At 31.9% G+C, this 6,016-nt stretch overlaps 1 long non-coding RNA gene across 1 annotated transcript; it reads left to right on the top strand.

Moving 5' to 3' along the window:
- The first annotated feature begins 2,672 nt into the window (after positions 1–2,672).
- LOC139853249 (uncharacterized) lies at positions 2,673–5,317 on the top strand. Its single transcript, XR_011761321.1, has 4 exons — positions 2,673–3,096; positions 3,630–3,844; positions 3,931–4,775; positions 5,061–5,317. It is a non-coding gene; the product is annotated as an uncharacterized lncRNA (long non-coding RNA).
- Positions 5,318–6,016: the final 699 nt, after the last annotated feature.

Consider the following 6,016-nt stretch of genomic DNA (forward strand, 5'->3'; position numbering starts at 1 on the left):
AATTATAATTCCAAATACCATATATATATATATATATATATATATATATATATATATATATATATATATATATATATACGCACACATATCTATTTACAAATAGTGGTTCGTGAATCGTCGAAAATGGTCGAAGGTCAAATAGATATCTGAAACAGTTCCAAAGTTTTTGCGACTCAACCTAACCGACCTTGCTTATCATGTCGAAATAATATAAAGATTAAGTTTAAATTTGGTCGGAAATTTCCGGGTCGTCACACAACCAATAACCAATATAATTCTATGTAACAATGATCATGCATCTAACCTTCAGATGTACTGAAAAGCATTCATATTTAAATCTTGCTAGCCATCATATCTATGTCAATTTTTCTTCCTTTCGACTTTCAGCCTCTGGATTTGCTGCTTTTCTACAAAGAACACCAAAAAGATAACTAATGTCATTTAACATATCATCAAAAGCATTAGAAACGTTTGAAAATTTATTATTTAATAATACACTGCTAAGATCTCTAACAATACATATTGCTACATAGCATGAGTGGTCTAACTACATGAAAAATAATACAGTGCAGATAAATCTTGTTCCTGAGTTTGTTTTACTTGCTGCAACTAATTGGTGATCATCAATGACCAAAAAAACAACTTAATATTCCAGCATAAACTGAAAAAATATAGAACCTTATAAACAGGGAAAAAAACAACAATTCAATAATAAAATAAATGGTTGATACGTAAGCAAGCAATAATCTTTCATCAGTTTGATTAACGACTTAGAAATCAGAAAACAATTACGCTAAGCAGAAAGATTGAAAAACCCTAATCGTGATAACAATAATCAGAAATCAAAATAACAATAATCCACATACCTGATCGAGATTGATAAAATATTGAGTTTTAAGCGATTTTAAACCCTAATCTGTCATTGTTCCAATCATTTTTGTCATCGATTCATATTTAGAATTCGTCATCGATCTTTTTTGAAGGAGGTGAGAATCGAATAACCCTATCAATGATCTTAGATCCTGAAAATCGGAAAAAAAATAAGATATACTAACCCGTAAACAATATAAGATCCTGATTTTTGGGATTGATTTGTGAATCTTGCGTATAGAGAATTAGTCGATTGAAGCTAGGGTTTGCAATTTGTAACCTAGGATTTAACAGGTTAATCCGAGTTATTATTCGCAGGTTATGGTTTTCCTTAACAATCGATCATTTGATTGTTAATTCCATGTAGTGAACGATCTAATTTGTGCAATGGGAAGATTGTCAGAGAGAAATTGAATGAACGATTAGGTTTTCTATTCAATATCTAGAGGTTGATTATGGTACCTGTTGTAGATTACAATTTAATATAAGGGTAGTTTAGTCATTTAATAGGATGATTAGATAATCTAGTTTTTTTGTTAGCTAATACCCCAAATGGATGGTTGTGATTAAAAGTTAGTAATGATCATATGGTCATAAAGGGGTTAGCTTGTTTAATTAGGAGAGATAATGCTCCTCTTATAATGTTTAAAAAATATGTCAACCTTAAAAGCTAACAATTTAGGTTTATATAGTAGGGAAAGAATTAGAAACAAAGACTTACATAACTCAATTACTGTGTTACATCTGAATAATAATACTCACCATCACCTTATAATTTGAATAGAGAAAAATCTCATCTGTTTATCAGTTTACCGCTAACTTCTTGCTAATGTAAGGGTGCAAACCAAAGTCCCACATCGGTCACGGGACAAAACAAATGTATGTATATAAGTCTAAGGGGAAGTCATTCTATCACCAATTGGTTTTAAAATAAGGATGGACTCTTGAGCTTATAATGCAGGATTTAGGCTATTCGATCCTTACAACTAGTATCAGAGCTAGGCTATAGTCCGGATGTGGTGGACGGCGCAATGGGTGCACCCCCCCCCCCCCCCCCGATCGCACGCAGCGACGTCCTCCGTGAAACCTAACGGTGGGTCACTATCGTTCGAGAGGACCCTCGCACAACGAGTTGATCCTGGAACAAAATTTATGGGAATGAATTGAGTTTTTAAATGTTTTTTCATTGATATAACGTTTATCCTTCATCGAGTGTTACATAACACAATGAAAGAAAACTATAGTCAAAGTTGTTAACAAAAGATTAAAAAAGGTCAATCAGGACAATAATTATGGAACGGATGGAGTATTTATTTAGTTTTTCATATCAATATTAATAGTGAAAGGGAGATGATATTTCCACTTGTATTTTTACTTCATCCACTATTATTTGATATTTTTTTTCAAGAAATACCCTTTGATAAATCTTAATATGAAATTTGTGTGATACATCATTTAAAGGTGATATAGGAATTTTAAGTGGATTTGTTAAGTAATTTTGACAATATAAATTCCCATATTGAAATATTGAATATTGAATTTATATCGATTAATATCTCTACATCTTACAAAGTGTGTTATTACATCTGATGTGTCAATCAACCCTTATTTTCCGCTATTTTATTGCCACGTGGACACTCTCTCCTTTCAAAATTAAACTGATCAATTTAAATTAGGGTTTGGTAACCTTATTTCCACGTGAACACCTTATTTTCCGCTATTTTTCTGTTTCTCTTCAAAATTAAACTGATCAATTTACTCCCCCTTCAGCCGTTTGATGCGATTTCTGTAAAAAAAAAAAAAAAAAAAATAGGGTTTGATGCTATTTCTCTTATCATTTGAAGTCAATGATGTCGATTACGTTTCTTCCCTTTGCCTTATTGATGGTGATTAGGGTTTTCCCTTTTCACTTCGTTCGATTGTTGCATTTCATATGTCACTTTAAATGATTTGACATACCGGAAATTGTGCATTTCGTTTGGAGTGGTAGTTGTTGCGGTCGCCGGTGGTGGCTTTCACCGTGATTCCTGGGTGTTAATACCTGATGACTCTTTTGCTTGACCTTTACTGAGTATTTTTTATGTAACAATTTTAGGGTTAAATTACAACAGATTCATCATGTTTTGTACGTTTAAATAGGAACAACAATCGATTGGATGATGATGAATCTTTGGTCAGTGCAATTGATAAGGTCATTGGAGTGAAAAGAACTTCCTAAAGATGCTGGTAACTATTTTATTTCTAGATTTTTTTTAATATTTAAACTGAAAATTGAAATTGAACTATTTGTAGTTCATTTTCAGTTGATAGTTTTCTGATTTCTCGTGGTGGGTTGAATTAGGGTTGTAAGTATGTTGTGTAATTTGCAAATTTGTTATACTTTATGTTTAAATATGAAGTTTTATTTGAAATGATGCTTTTAATACTAATCAGTTTGGTTTCATGTATCACTTTTAGTTCATACTTTTCATTATTTAAATGAGTAATAATTTGCTATAAAATTGTGACCCTTATTTTAAACAAGCTGTATGTTGAAAATAATCTTGATGTGTTTTGGGAATAAGATATGGAAGAAGTGCTTTCATGAATTTGCAATAAGCGTCTACATTTTTGTATATTAGCTGATTCAAACACGATATGTTTGGATAAGTTATCTTGATTTAGTTTATATGCTCGAATGTTGAAAATATAATTTGGTTTTATCTACTTTTCCTTTCAAATGTTGTGTATTTGATGTATTATGCCTTATGAAAATACAGGTGTCTCTGTTTTTTATGAAGATTTAGGTAACTGTCAGCATGCTCTATCGTTGCTGAGGTAAATTATTAATTAATCTTACTATATATAAGTGTTGAAATTATGATAAGTTTGCAATAGGTGCAGAAGGTATTTTGTGTAGATGAGATTCAATGCTTTTTGAGATATCCCAACTGAAAGCCACCTCCAAGAATCATGTTATAGATGTAGATGGTTGGTAAGAAATTTTAATTCTTATACCTACTTAAACTTAAATGTGTAACGCTTTGTAGTTAACTTTTGTTGGTCTTTATAATTTTGCAGTGATATTGACTCAGATGTTTATGCATTTTAAGACATAGATTTTGGCACTACAGGTCACAACTGAAGAACAATTTGGTTAGCTATGGGATGTGGATGTTATACAGGTATGTAGATAAGATAAAGAAGTACAAATTGTATTCTTTCATTATTTATTAAATGAGTCTTGATGTATGATTAATACGTCAACCATAAATCCATGACTTCTTTTCGTACGGGCATGTGGGCCTAACCAAAGCGGTGGCAAGATGGGTGGGTCAAATAGTTGGGAAAAGGTGAGTATAGCTTAGATGTCATATTTGCCACATTTACTTATATTTGTGACCATTTAATTTGTGAAGTTACACTATTTGGTTTACTATATTTTTAACTCCTGGTGTTCTGATGGGAATGAAATTATGGTTCTTCCCCTTTTTATTTGAATCGACGGAACATTTGTGTGGAAATTAGGGTTTTAGTCGGTTAAATAAGATTTGACGCAATTCGATTCAAGTAGTTACCATCGCTGTTGTACACACCCTCGCCACCGTCACTGTTATGGAAATTGTTTAAGATTAGTTACACATGTTTATTATTATTTGTCAAGATTATGCTCGCTTTTTCATGAAAATGGTATTTTTTTTTTCTTGATTGTCTTTATGATGATGTGATAAGTGACAGCGTGGAAGAAGTTGTATGTAATTAACAGTTTCTTCTTTGTTAGAAAGATTATTGCTCATATGGTCGCATTTTTTTCCCTGTGTGGTTCTTCCGCACACAATCTTGGTCCTTGATGTTGAGGTTCCAATTTGGGGTGCTATTTATATTCCCAGCATCATCACCACATTGAAATCAGCCGGAACTTCAAGGTAATTGATTTATCTTTCTGTATTATTGTTTATTATATTTCGTTGACCTTATAATATGTTATTATACAATGCAAGTATCATGTGTTTTGTTTGTAGTGCAATTGAGTTGTGTATAGAACTATAGATTATCCATGGTTACATATGTTGATAAATAAAATAATAATAATTTGGACTTGCGATTGTAACATTGTTGCTGCTAACAGTTATATTTGATTGTTGACTTTTATAAGTGTTTGTTTGAAAATTAGTATGTTAATTGACGTCGTGGTTTATGAAATTGGGCAGTTATTGAAGAAGTTCCGATACGCGTAGTGAATGAGACCAGTTTAGCCTCATTGACTCTGTTTGAGGGTGAACAAAAAAGGTTTTTTCGAAAACGGTGTATCAGCTCAGCAAAACTATGTTTTTTGATCAGATTTTCGTGACGAACAAACTTTATCTCTGTTTAAGGAAGACTAGGGTATGCACAATTATTAGTTTACGTCTAGATTATCTCATAAAATGGAAATACTTTATGGATCAATAGAAGGTCTTACTTAATTTTGAACAACGGTAAATTGGGCGGGTTACTTTGAGTCACATACCAAAGGCTTACAAATTATAGAAAACAAGGGCACAATGTCATTCTACTCCTCAAATTAGACACATGGATGTATCAAAGTACCCCAAATCTTCAAATGTATATCGCATACGGATGTATTGTGATATTAAGTGAGATCTTTTCATGCTTATCTATCGTGTCGTAATTTACATTTGTTTTGTTGTGGGTGCAATATAATATTTTCTTATTTTGGTACTTGCAAATGCTTGATCTTTAGGAATTCCTTCCACAAATATTCATCCATCCTAAGCTATTTATTCCGGTAATAACTTATTAAACGATCATAGAGTCTATAATTAGTAACCCACCCAAATTTTGACATTTAATTAATAATTGTGCTGCTCAAGGAGTTTTGCATTGGACAAGCACTGGCTCACCATTCATATTGTATATTCACATCTAATTAGATTCTCCTAAGATGCACAACATGAAGCAATAAATGGTGACTTTTTCTTTAGATTTATTTAAGGGCAAATTAGACTTTGACAGTAAATTATACATTAGTCGATTTTCATATTCATAATCCACTAATCTTTGCTAATATCGTTTGTAGCACAAGACAACAACATAAATAGTCCTACTATGACCAAATCATCATACTTGAAGTTAGTTGATTAATAGAATGCAATGGATGTTTCAT

The sequence above is a fragment of the Rutidosis leptorrhynchoides genome, chromosome 6, assembly GCF_046630445.1.
Source record: "Rutidosis leptorrhynchoides isolate AG116_Rl617_1_P2 chromosome 6, CSIRO_AGI_Rlap_v1, whole genome shotgun sequence".
Taxonomy (NCBI): domain Eukaryota; kingdom Viridiplantae; phylum Streptophyta; class Magnoliopsida; order Asterales; family Asteraceae; genus Rutidosis; species Rutidosis leptorrhynchoides.